This window comes from Corvus kubaryi, unplaced genomic scaffold (assembly GCF_017639235.1).
Source record: "Corvus kubaryi isolate FWS band 111438036 unplaced genomic scaffold, C.kubaryi_AGA036_p1.0 68, whole genome shotgun sequence".
NCBI lineage: Eukaryota > Metazoa > Chordata > Aves > Passeriformes > Corvidae > Corvus > Corvus kubaryi.
In genome coordinates, this window is record NW_024582056.1 from 5,768,634 (window position 1) to 5,790,817 (window position 22,184).

At 36.5% G+C, this 22,184-nt stretch overlaps 1 protein-coding gene and 1 long non-coding RNA gene across 6 annotated transcripts in view; one reads left to right on the forward strand and one right to left on the reverse strand.

Annotated features, from left to right (window-relative positions):
- Positions 1-21,814, reverse strand: part of LOC121674380 — a 50,994-nt gene extending 29,180 nt beyond the window's left edge. Inside the window, exons 1-3 of the long non-coding RNA XR_006019597.1 lie at positions 20,530-21,814; positions 18,693-18,881; positions 13,959-14,123 (exon numbers count right to left, since the gene is read on the reverse strand). This is a non-coding gene — a long non-coding RNA (uncharacterized LOC121674380). The remainder of the gene's footprint in view (positions 1-13,958; positions 14,124-18,692; positions 18,882-20,529) is intronic.
- The window catches only part of CDH18 (cadherin 18), a 521,943-nt gene that overhangs the window by 229,925 nt on the left and 269,834 nt on the right, over positions 1-22,184 (forward strand). The gene's annotated exons all lie outside the window — the stretch shown is intronic.

Below are 22,184 nucleotides of genomic sequence, written 5' to 3' on the forward strand. Positions count from 1 at the left end.
CAAACCACTTTGGACCCTGAGATCCATGGCTTTCTGCCCAAATGGATTACCTCTGCTCGAAAACAGTCTCTAAGTTGTAACATTTTTATATTATGACTTTATATGCATACATGATGTAAGTATACACAGAAGACACATGTATATATGTGTATGTGTATGTGTGTGCATGTACATGCATTTACATATGTAGAAATATATAGTGGATATGTCAATTGTAGTGATAGAAATTTAGAAAAACTGAGAACTAAGCTCAGGGGTCTTAAGTTTTCACCTAGAGACATTTTCTTTTATCATCTCCTCCATACAAAGCAATTTTATTTATCTCCAGCAAGGGCCCTCCCCCATTAACTGCAGCTGCTGTTCGTTTCAGTGTTACTCTACTTCAGTACTTTTTGCCCTTGTGTCAATCTATGCCCAAAGAAGATTAAATTATTTGGTGTAATACTTGAAATCCAATCTCCGTGTCAGGGCTCTTCTGTAGTTCTGGGGCTTGGGACTTTCATCACCAGGATTGCTCCTAGGAGCTGAGTGGCATATTTAATATTTTGAAATTTGTTAGTATCACTTTGAACCTTTTGAGAGCTTACTCTCCTTAGTGAGACGCTAGTTTTCTTGTCTGAAAATTTTAGAATACCTTAAGGGTTGTGATTTGCAAGTAAAGTGTGAGCAGAAAATGAGTCTTGATCGCCTTAGTTTCATTGGTTTGGAAATGTGTATATTAACCAGTGTATGGGAAATAGAGAGAAGACATAAAGGTTTCTATCCTTTATTCCTTAATCTCAGTACAGCTCCTTGATATGCAATGTGTCAAATTATATTTGGTCTTTGAATACAAATATTTCTAGCAGTTTCAGCACAGCAAGTTAAAAGTGTGACATGGAGTACTCTTGAGATTATGCCTGTGATAGACAGAGGGTTTTTTTCCTAATCTAAACATGATTCAATTCATAATTACCTTTAGGGTACATATCAACTCATGACATTCAATCTTGCCATTTGTCTAGTGTTTTATTCCCCAGAAATCTGCCTTTCAGATGATAGTTGTTTTTATTTGAAGTATGCAGCTGGATGATACAGTGTGTTTATCTACGATTACAGAAGTCTGTTTATGTTTTGAAAGTTTTCTAATGTTTGTGTCAACTTACAAGAAGTTTAAGAAATATTGAAATTTTTAAATTATAGAAATAGGTGACATATTTACGCCCATTTTTAAAGTATATTCATTTTATCATTGTTGCTGAATTTCTTGTACAATATACAGCTGTGTCCTTCAGCTTGCTTTTCTGAACAAAGTTTGAGTTCATCAGCAGGAGTTAATAATTTTACAGATACAAAAAGCATTGAATTGTCAACGGTTAAGACAACTACCCAAATTATAGGCAGTACATGTCACCACACAATTTTAAATTTATGAAAGCACTCATCAAGAGCTGCTCTAGAGTTATTAATTATTCTGAATCCACATTAGTGTTTGTTAAACAGAGTTTTCTTTGTGGGCTTGTTTGTGGGGTTTGCGGTTTTTTGGCATTCAAATGAATGCAAATGTGAACCATTAATTAAAGTTCTTACTTGCTCATTTTTATATGATATATGAATGTTAAAATACCAATTAAATATTGCCAGTTGTCTACAGCAATAAGACTTTAGAGTAGTATCTATAAACCGAAAATAAAATTTTTTTGGCTATGTTTCTCCTTTAAATTATGGTCATCAATACTTTTTAAATTGTATGATAAGGAGTTACATAGGTACTCAGAGACAAAAAATAAATGGGGATCCATCCTATAAAAATTAAAGTTAAAAGCTGTTAATTAAAACTGAATCTAAACCATTATGTAGGGAGGCTGCAGTCTAATAAATTATATGATTAAAATGTGTTTGTGAAGAACTGAATCTAACTTCCCTTTGGTGTTTTATTTGAAAACTGGCTTTCATTTTTCTTGCTTCAATGAAAGATATGATTTTAATGTGGCTTGCTGAACAACCTGAACAACTATTTTCAACAGTAAATTTCAAACTTTATCTATGGGACTTGGTATCTTTCTCAGGGGAAAATTAAAAATATCTGAATGTCCCCTGGGAAAAATAATATTTCTACTTTGACAAGCGAAAAGGTCCACAATACACAAGATGGCACTGTTTCACTTGTGAAAATGCCTATTTTTCACAAATAACTGTGAAAATAACCTGATAGGTTATTGTGCAGAGGGTTTTATATTTATGTATAATTGCAGTGAAAACAAGAAGTTTGCATAGTTGGATAGGTTGGGTTTTTTTTTAATTATTGACCAGCCAAAATATATAGATGCAACACTGTGTAACTGTGGCAAGCGAAAATGCCTCCAAAGTTACTGTTGACAAAACTGAATGATTCAGGAACTGGAAACCAGATATGAACTGAAATTCTCTGTGACTTATTCTTCTGCTTCTAAGAATTCTGGAGAATTTGGAATTCATCTTTCAAATGGTTATCTTCCACTGAATCTTCTTTGATCTCCTCTGACATGCATAACGAGCATACCATCCCAGTTTCTGCATTCTTCTTTTGAGGTTAGCTTATAAAGAGCAAAAGGTATGTGCTAAATAAATAAGAATTTCATGTTGTGTAGAGGACTTAATTTTTTAATTGAGTCTTGAATTCTAATGTAGTTTTTAACTTGTCATTGGAAAAAAAAAGTCATAAAAGTATATAGACATATATGTAGGCATTTTTGATCTTAGGCAATACTCGCATGTTCAGTTTTTGTGAAAACCCAGTTACATCTATTAATGTCCGAAGCACAATATAGTAAGATAATTCTTAATATTTCTTATTTCTCCAGGACTCATTAAATAAATTGACACTGTTTACTTATTATATTATTCTTATCAGGGGAAGAGTAGAAAATCTGCAAACCTTCAACGAGGCTAGATGCAGTAGCTGAAATAACATTTCATCATTTCAGTCTCAGATGTCTAAATTTAAGTATATGTGTACTGATGGGTTGGTAACCCTTGATCTTTTCATAGAGAGGGAATTTTTTTGTTCTTAAGTAAATACCAGAATTCAGTTCTCTCTAATTTTAGATAATTTTTTCAAGGTAGACATCAGGTTACTTTTCACAGATTTAAGCTCCATTTAAAGACCTTCAGAAGTCAGTCAAGGAAGGCACCATTCTTACCATTCTTACCATTCTGTACATTTTTGTAAGGGTTAAAGAAAATCACTCTGAAATTTAAGAGGTTTACATACGTTCAATCCGAAATTACACCTGCTGTTTATTTGCAAAATGTCTGTGGGAATGTGTTTGAAGCAGGTCTGTCTTTAAGAACTGTCACTTTTTGCTTTGCATCACTGAGCAATTTCAACATTATTCCCCTCTAGAGAAGAATAAACTGGAAGATGCTCCCTGGAAGCACATGGCCCCATATTTTGTAGCTGTTTTGTGGTACTTCATTACAGGATGAGATTAGAAGTAGATGCCATGAAAAATGTACATTGTGGTTATAGGGTCCACAACACTGATAGCTTCCCTCTGTAGTCTGTTTCTATTCCACTTTCTAATGTCGCCAGTATTTGTAGCTGTTGCTACTGTACCCTCCAAGCAGGAGGGCTTAGAACTTAATTAAGAATGTAGCATGCAGTCTGTAAATGAAGCTGCAAACTCTCAAAAGCTGACTATTTCCTTTTTATAACACTTGTGGGTTTCATTGGCCTGAATATCCACGTTGTTTCCTTGCCATAGCCACCCTATTGCTAAATTGCTGTAGAAAATGGTTCTGATTTATAGACCTCAAAGTGCTTTATAATCACAATGTATGTGTAATTTGAGATAGTTTTATTCCTGTTTCCTGGATACAGGAATTTGGGCATGATAAGACATTGTGCTTTAAGCAACAAGACAGTGATGTAGTTTTGCAGAAGGACCACTTGTGGTAACGACATTTTTTAGACCTTGACTATCTCCTGATGATAAGTGACATTGTGCAAGTGCATCATAATAAATTGGTCAGGACCAAGTGTCTCTGGATTTGCCTATTTATTTAACCATTTCATATCAAAACCTAAAAGGCTTGTGTACTTCTTCATGTAAATGTCTTTGGAGTGATTAACTGTATTTTGATACTTCTGCTCAATAACAAATTAGTTGTAATCCTCAACTAGAAATGCATATGTCTGTCCTACAGTGAAAGTGACCCTCTTTTATGTAATCACTTAAAGAAGGTTTTAATCAAGAATAATAACAAGCAGCTCGGTTAGTCTTCTGCATTAAATAAAATAGCAACAAAATCTTCAACCATTTTTATGTAGAAACATTGTCTAGAGACTAATTTCGAACTAAAAAAATTACTTGTTCTATTCATTTTAATTTGCTTGCAAATATTGCTTTCATGTTGTTCTCTTCAAAGCATAATTGTGGTATAAATTTGCAACTAGGAAGTTTATACTGTAAGTGATAATTGTTCATTCGCTAGAAAATAAAAATGTATTTTAAGTTTTGTATTTTTAATTTCTACTGTTGCTAACACACAATTAAAATTTCAAGGTGCTCTTGGGTGAGGTTTTTTTGTTAGTAGTGGTTGGGGTTTTTACCTCTTATTTTCCCAACTACAGTTTGGGCCACAGGGAATGGTCTACACTCCAATTTTACTCTGATTTTGCATGCAGTTGGGATTGGAGATATTTTCAAGAAACAAATCTATGGAAAGTTTCTGTGTTCTGATTATCATTATACTGAGGAATGCAAATAGTGCTTGATAAATGTTTATAATCTAAAACCTTTTTTCTAAAAAAAATATTTTTTTCCCCTGAACTTCTTCGAAATTTTGCATAAAAAACGGGAATTCTAACTTACTTTTGATGCTGTTTTAAAGTGCATTATCAAGTAACAGAAGACAATTCTTCAATAAGTTGTAATGAGGTTGGAAGGATACCAGCAAGAGAAACAGTGTCTTAGCACTTGACATGTTTCAGACATCTAATGAATAGAGACATAAGAAACTGAAGCATTAGCTGCCTCAAAACCTCCAGTTAAGACTGGAATGTCTTTTAAGCGTTGTTAGTCACATCGCATTTTAATATTGTCAATTAGTGAGGAATATATATCCATTAATAAACTACCCATTGAGTGTAACAATGTTTTAACTTCATTTAAGTTACCCAGCAATTGATACTATATCAGAAATCAAAAGCAGCCTGTGCTGGGAATCATGCCTAAATATAAACAGTACAACAAAAACTTATTTCCAATGGGATTGTCTTTCTTTGTTTGGCTGGCTCTGATACTCCAAGGAAGACTCAGATCCACTCTCTGTGTTTAGTTCTGCTGAAGATGAAGAGTGCAGTGCACTCTCTGCTTTTACACTCATGGTTAACCAGTTAATAAGATAAAGATATGAGTTTTATTTCCTGATTCATCCTAAGATGAATTTTACATTTCTATTATTTTACTTTAGTGGAACATAGCATTTTCAAGGTGTAAGTTTAAATGCTGTGTTTTCCCCATTTCTTTTAACAATTGTGATCATTTTATGTTGCTTTGAGCTGGAGTGGAGATGTTGAACTTTATGAGGTCCGTTGAAATCTGCATTTTTTATGATTATCTGTATCTAGTATTTGAAAATATTGTCCTGCTTTCCAGAGTGTTTAACTGGTTTATCTTGTAGCTTTTCCATTAATGTGTGATAAAGATACTATTTATGGTAATGACAGCATGACTGCACAAGTTGTTTCTGACACTTACTGGTCAGCTTGACTTTGGAACGTTAAGTTCTCTTGCTGATCATTCACTGCTGCACTACACTGTCATTTTGATGTTTGAAGCTATGGAGACGAAAAATTGAAAGAACCTCTTAGGCTTTATAGTGCTATGACTAAGGTAAGGACTCAGAGAATTCAGAACTTTTCAGAACAAATCATGCTTTGATTCTCAACTTTTTCTTAGAGGTGGTATGGGAAAGATCTTGTAGAAACTACTCAACAATTCTAAAAATGAAAGGAAAGTATGGTTTTAAAGGCAGTAAAAATTTGGAGGTCAAAGGAAAAAAGAGTGGTTAAGAGGACTTTTGTTTCCACTCTCTTCTGCTTTTTCATAGAGCTGTTCAGATTGGAAAAGACCTTTAAGGTCACTGAGAGCAGTTGTTAACTGAGCACGACCAAGTCCACCACTAAACCATGTCCCCAAGTGCATCATTTAAAAATCTTTCAAATACCTCCAGGGATGGTGACTCAACCATTTCCCTTGACAGCCTGTTCCGATGCCTGACAACCCTTTTGGTGAAGACTTTTTCTTTTTTCCTAATATCTAATCTAACCCTCCCCCAATGCAATTTGAGGATGTTTCCTCTTGTCCTATCACTTGCTACGTGGAAGAAGTGACCATCCCCCACCTGGCTACATCCTCCTTTTTGGTAGTTCCAGAGAGAGATAAGGTTTCCTCTTGAGCCTCCTTTTCTCCAGGCTAAACAACTCCAGTTCCCTCAGCAGCTCCTCATAACACCTGTGCTCTAGACCCTTCATCAGATTTGCTGCCCTTCTCTGGACACACTCCAGCACCTCAATGTCCTTCTTGGAGTGGGAAGCCCAAAACTGGACACAGGACTTGAGGTGTGGCCTCACCAGTGCCAAGTACTGGGGACAATCACTGGTCCTGCGGGCCACACTATTGCTGATACAGTCCAGGATGCCACTGGCCTTCTTGGCCACCTGAGCACATGCTGGACCATGTTCAGCTGGCTGTCGACCAGCACCCCCAGGTACTTTTCCACTGGGCTGTTTTCCAGCTACCCTTCCCCCAGACTGTAGTGCTGCCTGGAGTTGTTGTGATCCAAGTACAGGATCCTAGCATGTGCCCTAGTTGAACCTCATACAATAAGCCTCAATCCATCAATTTAGCCTGTATAGAGCCTTCGTGTTCTCCAACATATTTACACTCCAGTTCAGCTTGGTGTCATCTGCAAATCGACTTGGGATGAACTCAATTCCCTTATCCAGATAATTGGTAAAGATATTAAAAAGACCTATCCCCTTACCCAAGCCCTGGGGAACACCAATTTTGACCAGCTGCCAACTGGACTTAACTACATTCACAACCACACTTCAGGCCCAGCCATCCAGTAACTTTTTTTCCCAGTGAAATGTATACCCATACAAGCCATGAGAAACCAGTTTCGCCAGAACATTATAAGAAACAGTGTCAGAGGTTTTGCTTAAGTTCAGGCGAAAAACATCGTGGTCTTTCCATCATCCACTAATCCAGTCACTTTGTCACAGAAAGACACCAGATTGGTCAAGCAGGACCTGCTTTTCATAAACTTGTGCTGGCTGGGCCTTATTCCCTGGTTGTCCTGCACATGCCATGTGATGACACTCTAGATGATCTCGCTCATAATCTTCCCTGGAACCGAGGTCAGGCTGACAGGCCTGTAGCTCTGCCGATCCTCCTTTGACCCTTCTTTTGACCCTTCTTATGCATGGGCATCACACTGGCCAATCTCCAGTCCACTGGAACCTCCCCATTTAGACAAGACTGATGGTATATGATGGGAAGTGGCTCAGCGAGTACTTCCGCCAGCTTCCTGAGTACCCTCGGGTGGATTCCACCCAGCCCTTTAGACTGAAACACACTGTATATGTCTAAGTGGTGTAGCTGATCATTTCCCCCTGGATTATGGAGGCTTCATTCTGCTCCCTGTTCCTGTCTTTTAGCTCAGGGGACTGGGTACTCCAAGAACAACTATTTTACATTTAAAACTGAGGGAAAGAAGGCAGACTTTTCCTCATCCTTTGTCATTACATTTCCCTCTGCATCTGTTAAAGAATGACGATTGTCCTTAACTGTCCTTTTGTTGCTGATGTATTTAAAGAATTTAGACATTTTTTTTAAATTTTATTTAGGGCCTTTAGGCATCTATGTATTTAGTTTTATCCCTGCATAACCTCATGACATCCTTGTAGTTCTCCTCATTTTCCTGCTCCTTCTTCCAAAGCTCATAAACTTCTATTTTCGGCCTGAGTTCCAGTCAAAGCTCTCTGTTCAAAGGTTCAGTTACCTGTGGTGGCTTCATTCAGAATTGTTGTTTGAGTTTTTTAAGCATGAAACTATTACATGACCTGAGAAATAGTAATCTGTTTTTTCAGGCACTTTTGACCATCTACATTTCTCTCATTCTCAGTTGAGATTCCAAAGAATTATTACTGAAATTCTGATTGAAGACCAATAAACTTACTAGAGTGTGATAGGATGGTAATGGATATCACTTAATTGAAACTTTTCAGCATATCAGGGTGATGTTCTTTTTTCAGTCCCCTAGAATACTCTTTATATCTGCAAAGGCAATAAATAGTAACTAGGTACCTAGTTGCTGTCTATGCTTTCAGAGATGTCCCTTACTATTACCACAAAATATGGTTCAAATAATAGTCTGGATGTTTTTAAATGCTAATTAAATCTTACCACATTTTTACAATCCCTGGCATACTAAGCATGCATGTTTATATAAAAAGCCCTATGGTATTTAGAACATCTGTGGAAACATAAGTAGACCGTAAAACATCATATCTTCCTAGAGTCTTAGATGTATTCCTTCATTAGTTGATAGAGACAGGGAATATGCTTCACTTCTGTCCTAAAATAATGTAAGCATCAAAGTGCATTCATTTTTCATATGATGTATCTCTTGCCTACTTTTTCCATGTTCTTTTTTCTGCAGATATCAAAGTTTTACTGTGTGCTATTGTCTGTTTTTCCCTAATCACAGCAGGAAGTTCACTGAGAGTCTGATTGCACTGAGAAATTGCCCTGTGAAGTTGAAGACAGTCTTCTAAAGATTGATCCCAGCCTTCTGCTTTCAACAAAAGTACCCAGATAACCATACAGGGGTTTTAGAAGTATTTGTACAGAGTACAATGACACAAAGCTTCAACAATTTTATTCATATTTTCCCTTCTCCTACAATTTTACATACAAAAATTAGTGGGTTTTATTAAGAATTAAATTTGATTCATTCTATATCTTTACATAGACTATATTGTCTTTACTAGTTTTGGCTAAAGGTGACATTAAATACTTGCAATGAGGGAAAGTAGGACATGAACAGTTTTCAAGTTTAGCAAATATTAATAGCATTTTCTTTCTTTTACTAGAATTCTATTCATCACAAAATTGGAAGGTAGAATATAGACATTCTTAAGCTATCCATAAACATGCTCACATATAAAAGTTCTAAGATGATATAATTCTTTGTAATTTCTATGCAGTTTGCACGAAAGCCTTTTAATGCACATTTGCACAAGGTCACTAATAACTTACAATTCCTTTTCATTTTGGATTTATGTAAAAATAACTTAAAATCTCTTTTGCAATTTCAAAGAGCTTAAAGATCGTATTTTGCTTTCATATACTGTCATCAATACTTTATGTAAAGTGAGGATGAAAAGCTCATTTTAACAAATCAAAGACTTCAAAAATAATGTATATTTTTCTTTCTTTTCCTGAAAGGTTTTTGGTTTTTTGGGTTTTTTTCACATGTAACAGTGAATAAGGATCTCAAAATCAAGAAAGGTCACATTAATTAGATGGGTAATAAGACTGTATTTACTGGAGGGACAGCTACCTCCATGTTGCTCCAATATGGGTTTTGGGGCTGGTCCACAGGAGTGGGGAATCTGGGAGTGAATCCTCACTGCTGGACAGGAAGGACCATCCAGCAGTCAGCAATCCAGAAAAAGGTGAGGTAGCAAGTCAGACCAGAAGTTAGTCTGGGAAATCCTAATGACAGTGAAGGAACAGCCAGGAGCAGGACTGGGAAGAGTTGTACCTCTGAGAAGTGCACCTGGCTCAGTCCTGGTCTAGATGTCCCCAGATCCGAGGGAATGGGTGCACGACTGAGGGTCGCTGGTGAGGCAGGTCTGGACAATTAAGGCCTCTTGGTGCCTTCAGGCACCTGCACTGATTGCAATGAAATATTTCAGTCCTCTGATGGAGAAAGGAGTTTTCACAGAGATCCCTACAGCAAGAGGATGATGGGGAAATGTAAACCAATAATACAAAACATGTTGTGTATTCAGCCATAGATTTACAAGTGAAATTTATCACAGGATGTGAACTGACACAGCTTTGTGAATCAGAAGACAGCAGTGAAGGCATGGATTGCTCCTGGCGTCAAACATTCAAGCATGCAGGATGCTGTTTTCTGGCATATTCATATAATTTCATGGGAGAAAGACTGTCATTGCAGGAGACTGTATTTTACCAATAATTTCTTAGAAATTAGTTTTGTGATTTGGGCAGGAGAGGTGGAAGAAAATTGACAGTAATGGGCACTTCAGTCCTCTCAGATGGTGTTAGATACATGCTTATTGCCTCATGTAAGATACTTTTTTGTGAAAGATGGCTGGTGTGATCATATCCCCAAGGATTACTTATTAATCCTGTTACATCAATACAAGTTTAAAGAAATGCCATTGACAGTAGTTCTTCTGATCTCCTTTAGGGTGTTTTAAATTTCTTTGATAATCAGAATCACTACATTGATGGATATCAAATACTTGCCTTTAGAGCTCAGCAAGAACAGACTTTGGCTGGTACATCAGAAGTCAGTGCTCTTAGTTTTATTGAAATATTCAGAAAAATGTTATAAAATTTTGAACATATTTATTTTTATGCCATTAACTGTGTCAGATTACTAGCATGTATTTTTTTAATTATTCAGAAGGAACCAAAAGTCTGCAGGGGTTTGAGGCAATTTTGTTGGTAATTAGTTGATAAAAGCCCTACTTTATTTTGATGTTTGTATATAAATATTTTGGACATCTTTAAGCATATTATTAAACTGTGATAGTGGTGGTAATAAACCTGTTTTCCGTGATTTTTTTAAACATGTGGGATTATAATTTAGTGTCTTTTGGCAATTTTATTTTTTAATTTTGTTTAAAACCAATGCAGTCGAATCAGCACATCTGCTGTATAGTCAGTCATGTTGCTGAACTTGCTAGTATATTTTTGTTTCATTGTTTTTTTCTTTATATTGTGTTATGCTGTATGTTGCTCCCTCCTTTCCCTCCCCATTCCCTCCTTTCCCTTCCTACCTTCACCCTCTCCTGCAGACTAAGGAGATTCAAGACAGATATGAATGCCTCCATTTCTACTATGCAGCTATTGGTGTTGTTTTCTTGGGACATAGAGCAAGGGAGATAGATTTTTCTATATCAGTTAACCTTATGTAAAAGAATATGGTCTGCTTCAGTTATATCTTCTAGACTATCTTTGAGCTTCATGGTTTCCCAGCTTATTTTCTTGAGCACTACAATTCACTGCAGAACAAAGACGGGGGAAAAGAAAATATATACGGAAAGAAGGTTCAAATGTTCAGCTATCATTTGTGGCGATGACATCCATCTCATGAGTACTATTTATGACACAGTTTGATTGTCATGGTTTCTATGGTTTCATAGAAATTTGCATGTTGCAACTCATGCAAGAAGTGTACTCTCTAAAACAGTGTCAAGGATTAGCTACAGAAATAATTCTTAACCTATGGTAGAGTCCTTGAGTTAATGCAGATTTGGAAATAGATTGTCCTTAGAAATATTACTGGGGAATAAGTTCCTGCTCTATTACTGGTTATTCTGTCTGGTCTACATTCATATTGCTGAGCCAAATGTTCCTTATGAAATTGCATTAAAGATTTAAATTATTGTTAAACGAGGCAATTACTGCACAAAAACATGTTCTATTGTTGCAATGAACATAAATCATGTTTCAGAATTCTCACTTTTGTAATATATTGTAAATTGAAAAAGATAAAGACAATCAATGTGCAGTACTCCTTCTAAGAAACAAAAATTTAGCTGTGTTCTCCTTAGGAAGATATTTTAGGCATTAGGACTTAGAGGAAAAACATGATGAAACAAATTCTTTCACCTTTCCTCATCTTTTTTTGTCAGAATAAAACACATTTATAGGTGTGACTTCTGCAGTAAAGCACCCTGTTTCAGTCACTATGGTCAGGTTGCTAAGTTGCTAAGAATTTCATAGACAAACTAAGTGGTAAAAAAGTATTAGAATCCTTCTAAGAAGATTTTTTTGTAACACTTTAAACTTTCTGTATTCTGCTAACCTTTGACAAATACCTGGCTTTAAAAAAAATAAAAGCAGTTATTCTAACTGAGAAAAATAACAAACATGCCTATAGAAAACAGCATTACCATTTCTGAGTATTTGTGGAAGACCAAGAAAAGTATCCTGTGGAAAGAAGATTTGACACCTCTGTGTTTGTAGATGGAAGGAATTTGGAAGAATGCGTTTGGATCAGAATGGATCTTACACATTATCTTTGAATGCTTATTGAATCACTCCTAGGAGAAAAATTAGAAGGAGAAAATACTTTCTTTTTAACAACTAGGATTACCCACTAACTCATCTGGGAGTTTTACCAAATCAATTTCTTCAACGGCATTTTAAATTTAGTAGTGGACAGGTATCTGTAATTTTAAAGTACTCCACTCTGTAATATAACAGCCTATGCTGTCCCACAAAACAAATACAGACAATTTTTCATTAAAAAGTAGCACATATATAAATAGGCAGATCAATTCTGTAATCTTATAAATATTTTCCATCTTATCACGGTCTACGAGAAAACCACTGGTGAATGAATAGTACTGTACAAGAATATATATCAACTTTGAAAGATAAGTAAATTGTATCTGTCTGAAAACAGAAATAGTATTCTAGGTTTGTATTTTAGAAGGACCTATCTTATCTTAAAGCAGTGGAGGAGAATATCGGTTCAGGGCATGGTGCTGCAGTGAAAAACACAGTTATAACAGTCCATAATTTATCAGTCTGTATAATTGCCTTATCGCTGAATGAAAGTAGAAAATTATTTAAATTAATGCAAATAGGAAACAAATCATGCAGATGTGCTCTCAACTTTGCAATGAAAAGTTTAAATTTTCTCTTTGACTTAAAAATAAATAAAGCAATCTTTTTCTTTGCTCTGTCACATCTAAAAAAATTCAAGCATTATGGAAAACTAACAATTAAAGAGTAATTCAATGCTGTGGCAAGCACTGCAGACAAGATGAGAAGGCTGGATTTTTGTGATTTGTCAGAGCAGTGCTCCTTTCACCCCAGAGCTTTGCCTTCTAAGGATGGGACCATGACAAGCTGGAAGTCCCTAAATGCTCTCCTGCACCACCTCTCTCCTAGTGATGGTAGGAGAAGATATTCAAAAGGGAAGAGGGGAAGGCAGGTGAACTCGGCCACTTGCTGTGGGCCAGTCCTCTCCCAGTATTAACACTTGTTGATTTCACCTGCCAGTTCTGTTGGACAGATCCTCTTCTGAGAGTGAAAATACAGCTTTCAATCAGGGCCTTCTGCAGCTCCACGTTTCAGTCATTCTGTGTCTGCTGCGTAGAGTGGTACATTCTTCCCTTTCTTTAAGCAATCTTCAACCAGTTTGTCAGGCACCATGTACTTTGGTTTTGTAAGGATGGGATAAATAAAAGCTGTGTGTTTGACTTTCCACTGTAAGAGTCAGTAAACCCTGGTTGTGCCCCTCTCAAGTCCTGGCAAGCTGAAGAGTCATAGCTTGTTCACTGTTTTCTTAAAAGGCAATTGCTTCATCTTATTTACTATGAAATTTTTTCTTCTTTGTATGTCATGTCAATCAGATAGTAGGGAAAATGAAGTATTGACATATCTAGCTTCATATAAAGCACTATAATACAAGATCTTCAAGCCAGTTGTACTTGTGTCTTGATACTCAGAGTACTTAAAATTTACTTAGCATGAAGTAATTAAACAGTAATATAGATAATTTTATGTTTTTAAGACTGTGATTATTTGAAATTAAATTACCAATCCAAAGATATGGCAGTCTGGTGATTAAAAATTAAAGAAATATACAACAAAATATGGCAAAATGAAATACTGAAAGCATGGAATTAACATGAAAGAGTTCTTAACACTTACTCTTTATGTCCCTCTTGGTACTTGAACGTTCTCTGGTGTACTTTCACAGTACTGGGATGTTGCTGAAAAAGAGTGGTTTATTATTCCCTTGTCTCATTCTTGTGTTGCTTTCCTCACTGTTGGCATTGATATTTCTCTGGCACCACAATGGGATGGTTTAAAAATCTGAAGAGAAAACAGATTGAAACATATGACCCTTCCCCTGCCCTTCCCCACCCCTCTTTGTTCTTTTTTCCTTGATTATTTCTGAAGACTAGGTAACGGTGGTTCAGATAGTGTCTGTTGGGTGTTATGCAAAAACAGAGAGAGAACAGAATAGCAGAAACCACCCAACAGCAGCAGAAACAGCCCAAGGATAGGAGCTTCCTTGCCAGAAAAAAATTCCTCTATGTGATTATGGACTGTCAGGAAAGAACTCTACTAAATCTTGACCATGTATGTTAAGCTGCTAAATGACAGCTTAGAGTGATAATCAGTATATTTTATCTCAATTACAAAATTGCTGCTTTGAATTTATTTCAGTATTTTCTTAGATTGGAGCAGGCATTTAGTTTTCTGAGTTGAAAATTGATAGACTGTGGTGCTGCCTTAGAGCTCTAAGCATTGAAATGGCTCAATTCCTATTTGAAGTTCAGATTTCACTAGGCACAGCTTCATATTCTGGTATCTCTGAGGAGCATTCCATAGTTTAATATGTGGAAACTTAAAAGCATATTTCACATCTAGTCCTTGATTTTGCAGTTGTGGCACTGCATCCAGAACACAGAATGCTGCTGTTTATTGGATCAATGTCTATTAAAATTCATTCCAATATTATTGCTTTACTTGATGTTGAAATTCATTGCTGTATCTTAAAGGGTATACACCGATTTTTAATTTTTTTTTTATTATTCAGTTTTTAAACATCAAAAATGTTTTTGTTGGGCTAAATAAACACATTAGCAAGAAAAATGTAAAGGAGAATTAATTGTGTAATATCTTCATTTTTAATTATGGAATTCGTATTACATAGAAGATAACCACTTCACACTCCAAAAATAGATGTTTTGAATTATTGTGCTTTTGAAATACATAACTGTCTGAATTTTGTAGTTTCTTGTAATTCTTTCTGACTCTTTTTATAGAAACACTGACTGACAGTCAAAATCTCATTAATTTATTTAAATATGATTAAAACAGCTAAACTGGTCCACTGGATGGAGATTCAGTTACTCTGTAATTTTATCATGTAATGTGACAACATTTTTGTCTTCATTTAATACAGTTTTTCAGGTAGTCAGTGTACAGCTAATGATAATACCACAGAAAGTTCAGGGGATCATTTGTAGGAGACTACATTAATTGTTTTTGTTAATAATTGCTTCAATTGCTGATGGCTAATTTTTCAGATTTTCGGCTATGTGACAATAGGGCGGACTAATTACTATTTTATCCCTCATAGAAATCGTGCAGTAAAGTACTATTTCTTGTTTGGAGGGCTTCTTGAGCAGATTTCTTAGGATAATGCTTGGCATTTCAAATTTCATTTTCTACAGATATCTGCCATGATTAATATAAAATTTAATGCTTTGTATTTCAAATTTCATTTTCTACAGATGTCTGCCACGATTAATACTAAATTTTCTTGTCTATGTTGTCTATAGTTAATGATGCAAAATTTTTCAATGTAATAGTAACATAAGATATGATATCTGGGAAATTGTACCATTCTTTCAAAGGCTATGATTGACTTAGTGCTCTGTTACATTCACAGAATTTTCAGAATAAAGTTTGCCCCACTCAACCATGGTTTTGCTGCCTTCAGTTGGTATCTTCTAAACGACTATAAGCATATGCTGCTTGATCCATCCTCTCATGTTCTTAATCAGTGTCTTTGTCATGGAAAACATCCACAAGAAAACTTTTGTTAGTCAACGTTATAAATAAATGGGAAGATAATAGGAAGAATCAGATGATCTGCAGGGAGAGGAGATTTACTAGGTCATCCTAATACATGCAGAAATGTTCCTTCTGGAGATGGAAAGATCTCTCTTTTGACACTACCTTAAAGTCATGCAGGGGACACTAATACATGTGACTTGCATAGGCCTTCAGTGGGTCGGTTTCTTGTTTCCTACTGTTTATTTGCACAAAGAGAAACTAAACATACATAACTTTCCTAGGTGAAGAATTACAGTTGCCTCAGCAATGCTATATAAATGGGTAGCAAAAGCAGTCCTGCAGATGGGCAGGGAGCTAGTAATAATTAAACCTTTCTGTTAAGCTTAAAATAATTAAAAGTTCAAAAAGTCATAGTCAAAGGAAACTGCCATGGTGTTTCCTTTTTCTCAGTGGTTTCAGCAGCATTGCTCTAGATGTTTGATTTAACAGAAGCAAGTGATTGCAAGTATCACTCAAGTTTGGCAGTGCAGGGCTGTGCATCTAAAGTGGAGAGGGCAGGCATGTGACCAGCGTGGTAACAGATGGGCAGTAATAGTATCTATACTCATACATCTGCAATTACTAAAGAATCAGTAAATGTAGTTGAATTATGTTGTGCTGTATTGTGTTATGTGATGGACCTGATATCAGAGCACGGTGTGGTATGCTGGAGACAATCTCACTGAAGTAGTACTATTCGGGATATGTAAGGATAGCTGCTAGCAGTGAAATAAGCAAGACAACTGTGGTCTTCTCTGAAGTGGAGAAGAAAATCAGCAAGCATGATTTGCTTAATTAAGCTGGTAGAGAGGGTTCATTTTTAATTTGATACTCCCATTATTCTTGGAAGTAGACTGCTAATATTTAAACCCTGTTGTGAATAACTTTTTCAAACTGAAAAGTAACAAAAGTTACTCATGTTCAACAAGATGCTCTTAGTAGTAATGAATAATAGCATTTGCATTTCCATAATGATATCAGACAATTATCATGGTATTCCGGTTTGGCCAAATTTAGAAATATATCCTCTGAGGGAAGGTACAACCACCCCTCTCCCACCAGGTTCAGGAAAAATAAATTTTCCTTGAAGGAAAGTGAAAGAGATAAAACTATTTATTTAACAAACACACAGGAAAGGAAAATAATGCTAAATAATAAAATCTTTCGCTGTGGAGGAAAAACCTGGAAAGTGTTAGAGTCTTCCCTTTGCTCTCCTTGGAGCTGGGGCTTGGCCCAGGGCCAGGCCCTCTGCGCCCAGTGGAAAGTCCTCCCAATGTGCTCTGCTGTTGAAGCAGTCCAGCAGAAAAGGGAGAAAATCCAAAATTCCAGGGAAGGAAAAAAAGGTTCAACTCTCAGTCTTTCTCCGGAGAAAAAGAAACCAAACAACTGGCCAAAAACTGACTGGAAAGCAGCAAGACGGGTGCTTCCTCGCTGGAAAAAAAACCCAAACTACTATCTCTGTGTGACCTTGAACAAACTGCAAACTGCTTTGAAAAAGTTTTGCTCAGTTTTCCCTTCCCCCTCTCAGGCTCAGTTTAGAGGCATAGAAAGGCACAAAGTTAATTTCTGGGCATAGGGCAGCAACATGGGATACACATCATAAAGTCACCTCAAGACACATGGTAACACTATGTCTGAAAAGATGGTTGAACTTGTTTGAACAAAACTGCAATAGGTTTTGTGTTTTGCAAACCGACAGGAGTGGAGGGGGTAGAAGGAAGGAACTTTGGAATAGGATGAACGAGCAAAAGAGAGATGCTAAGATGTGATTCCTGCTGCAGTCAGCTTCTCACAAAAAAAAATGCAGAATATGGGTAATCAGGAGCTTCATTAATAGCTACAGAGCCTGGATGCAAATTTTATGGGCTACAGTAGCCTCTAGCTCTAAGAGTAATTGTACTTTTGGATAGTCCATCACTTTACAGCTGTGCTTCTAATTAAGCACTGTAAGAGCATTTGCCTGCATCTAGAGCATAAATGTGAAGATGGTGGTAGAGTTGTATGCCTAATGACATAAAAATGCTTATCACAAAAAAAAAAAATTCCCACTCTTATTGAGATAGGACTGGGTCCAGTATAAATGTTACATTTTGTATGGCTATTTGTTTGTAGGAGCTATTACATGTACTTTGTTGGTCAGCTGTTATTTATTTGTCTATTGAAAATAAATTTCTTCAATTTGATCTACAGGATCAGAAAATATGATGCTATCCTCTGTAGAGAAATTAAACAGGATCTAAATAGTTACGATTTGCCTAAATAAAAAATCACTTCATATCAATACATTTTTTTGTTTATTTACTATTTATGCATGCATACTACATGTTAGCCAATTAAATATAACCTGGTGATATTGTTTTACTCTTTCTATATAATTGTCAATCTGTTATAAGGCTAAAATGCTTTCATCTTCAAGTGTGAAGGTTGTTAGGTTTTTCCAAAGTTCATTATATTTCTGGTTTTAACAACATAAAAAGAAATCCCATAACTCTGCTTTCCTCCTACCCTTGGAAGAAAGAAAAGCTCCCTCTCAGCAAAATGCCAGATAGTGTCTTGGTGTTTATAAGGGGGCAGGAGTGTAGGAGAAGAGAGTTGCATCTCTTTGGGGGAAAAAAAAAAAAAAAAAAACAAAAAATGGTAGTAGAGATTTTTTTTTAATATGATAACAATATGGTAAAAAAACTAAAATTTTGTTCTCATCATATTAAGAAGAACGAAACATTAAAGGCAGGGTTTTTGCAACAGGAGCAGAATGTGTATCTCTTCTAAATGGCAAAGAAAGGTAATGTGGCTTCAGTCATAAAAACTACTCACCTTCAAGATTAATTTCTTCATCTGTGAAGTTGGGGGTGAGGGGCTGTCCTTAGAGGGATTTGCAGAGCTTCAGAGGAGCAAGTAGATGTTACAAGGTACATTTTTTGCCCGCTCTGTAGAACTGTCTCTTTCCAACTAATAAGTATGGTTAGAAGTGTTGCAGATGATGGAAGAAGGTCATATAGAAGCCTAAAGGAAGAAAGAAAGACATAGCCTCTGAAGGCACCTTCCTCAGCCCTCAGTCTTCCTTCCTCTGCTCTTTGTTCTTTCCACCTTTAAGACTTTTTCTTTAAAATGATCTGAGGAACACTGAGCTCTGCAATCTACCAACTTTACACCAAATATTTTCACATTTATGTTTCCTCTTCACATACATTTTTCATATATAGAATAGTTTTATCTTGAAATGTGTATGGGATCCTCTTGTTCTTTAGAAAGAATGGTCTATGGGTGTGCGTATACCCTTTAAATCTAGAACTTGCACAAGAACCTTAAGACAATTTCAAACCAGCTGCCTGTTTTCACCATCTGTATTAAACATCAAAAATATATTTCTTTCTTTAAGACATTCGAAAATAGGTGAATGATCTGAGCTCATAATTTTGCTTTCTAACAGATGAGGTGGCAAAAGACCAACAGGAGGAAGATGGATTTCAGCAAGGGAAGGCAGTGTCAGCTCTCCTGGGTGTCCCCACTGAGTGAAATAGTGTTCCTCCCTCTTTTTCTCTTGCCAGGTGACCCCAACATGCTGTCCTGGGATGACTGTATGATACTGTATTCCCTACTGTCTGCCCTGTGCCAGACATGAATCCTGTGCCTTCCTGTGTCTTTAAGCTGTTTCAGGAGAGGGGTGAGAGAAGCCAGGTGAATTCTTCAGAGCGGTTTTGTGTTCAAGGACACACACACTCCCCTGCACTCCTGGCTGCTACAGAGCCGAGGAAAACACCTTCCTGCTTTACCCAGTCTTTGGCTCTGTTTCTCAGGAGAGAGACAGAGAGCTAAATTCTTTGCTTTTTAGCTAGCCTGCTAGCTGAGGCGAGAAAATTTGGCCTTGGAACTTTGGCTTCTTCTTTTCTTCTGGTGTTCAGCACCACCAGAACATCACCGGGAGGCCCTACACCGTGGCCCAGAGGGGCCCATGCCACACCCCAGCTCTGGAGAGGGCAGAACCACACCTACAAAGAGCTCTGAATCTTCCTAGGTCTTCTTCACAGTGAGAGATTTTATTATTTTACATTTACATTATTCATTCTTTTTTCCGTGCCTGCGTGCACTTTGCTTGTTAAATAAATAGTTTTTTTCACTTCCTTCAAGGAATTTCTTTTTGAACCTGGTGGAGAAGGGGCTGCTGAAATCTGCCTTCTATTAGAGGGATGTTCATTTCAGACGTTTCCTCCAAATTTGTCTCAAACCAAGACACATGCCAACTCTACAGGGAGTCCTCTCTGGGAAAGAAAGTCTACCTACATGACAGCAAGACCAAAGTAATCTCAGAGAAGTTAAAACCAGCAATAAATATTTATCTTAATGTTCTTGCTAACAGTAAGAGCAGTACTTGTCTCCTGGAAGGGTTGTTTACATCAAAACGATTTGTGGCTCAGTGCATTGTACCATCTTCAGATTTTCTTGAATGCTGTCACTGTCAGTGTCAGTAGCGCTTAGTGTGAAACCTACAGCTTTGCAAGAGTTTTTCCTCTGAACTTTCCTTTTTTGACTTGGAGTAGCACTATCATTTGATTTTGAGAATTGGATAGAGTAAGGATTTGGGATAAATTCTGAACCTCATCCTTCAGCACATAGCCATTTACCAATAAGATAATCAATACAGGACACTCACAAAATGTTTGGGAGTTCTTGCCTCAAGTGCTTATGAGGTAGGACTGGTAAAACCTGGATCTTGTGTCCTGGGAATAAAACACACTTCAGTTTCCCCTTGTAAAAGAACAGTTGAAGAATGGCTGTAAAAATTATCCTGTGGACAGCATTGAAGAGAAAAAGGAAGAAAATAATTAAAATTAACCTCTCCTTATAAAATAATGATGGCAAACTGAATCTGTTTAAGTTCTGACAGATTTCAGTGCTCAGAGAGACCATTTAATAAATTATGCATTTAATTCACTTAACACTGACAGTGATCCAGACATACAGGAAGAAAAAGATCATTGCTTCTGGTTTGATTCAGACAGTCTGCATCTTAAGATGTATTTGATATTCACCTTAAAAAGCTAAAGTAATCCTCTCCGGTATTTGGCACAGGTTAAATTTCATCTCTCCTCAGAGACAGCAGGAATGGCTCAATCCAGTGAAGAAGTTTCTGTGCAAGCAGAGACATCACATCTTGCACATACTGTTCTTTATTATTTGATATGTGTCTTCTAGCAGTGGTAATTCTGAGTATTAATTGTACCCAAGTGTACTGAGTGTGAGCTTCACAATGAATACATCAAGTGGGTTGTTTCTATTAACTTCAGGACTACAAAAATAGCAAGAATATAGCAAGAGGATGGAAAAATATTCTTGTAATTTTTCAGATTCAGATTCTTGAAAATTCTATTAAATTCTTTGAACTCTTACTAAGATCACATTCTTCAGGCATAGTTTATGGCTTTCAGTCACTTTAAGATAAAAAAATTGTGGGAAAGGAACAGAGAGTTAAGTTCTACGTTATAGATTTGCTGAAGTCTGCTGCTCTTTTGGGAAAGGATATGGCAGTTGTCTGGTGCTGATCTCAGGAGCGTTTAAGAGCAAACCTAGGTAATATGATATTAATTTATTCTTCATTTTCTCATGTTTGAGGTCTTGCAGGCTGATGTACCTTTACTGGACAAGAAAATTTAGGAAGGAGTTATAGGGATTTTAGCCTCCCGCTTCTACTTCTGAGCTAAACATTACCAGCCCATTTATTCCCAACACAGTTCAGCAGCCTTCTCTAAATTCCTCAATCCCAAATGTTATACACAGCCTGTCTCCTCAGCTGCACCATAACTGTATCAACACAGAGGGATTGCATCTTCATCATGTGAAGGGGAGAATTTTGTGCTCCACATTTACATCACTGAGTGGCACAGATCAGCATGCACTGATATTTCATTTACTGAATCTTCAGTGCATATGGCAACTTGTCATCCTTGTATTTTAATACAATTAAATCATAAGGATTAAAAGTCACATCCTAATTTAGTGGTATGAAATAACCTACATAACTATCAAGCACTCAATCACATTTTGTTTCTTTTTTCTTTTTTTCTTTTTTTTACTTCTCAAGTGAAAATCAAAAGTTATCATTCAGACAGAGCAAGGGAGGCTTAAGGTTAAATCAATTCTGGATACTACCTGAGGAACACTAAAGCCCTGGCTTTTCTTCATGAGGGGAAAAACATTTGCTTGCAGAATTCTGTTCCTTAGAAGAAGCCTGGATTTTTTGAAACACAGAGGACATTTACCAAACAGAACAGAAAGTTCATGCTTGGGACTGGCTATACTTTAAAGAAA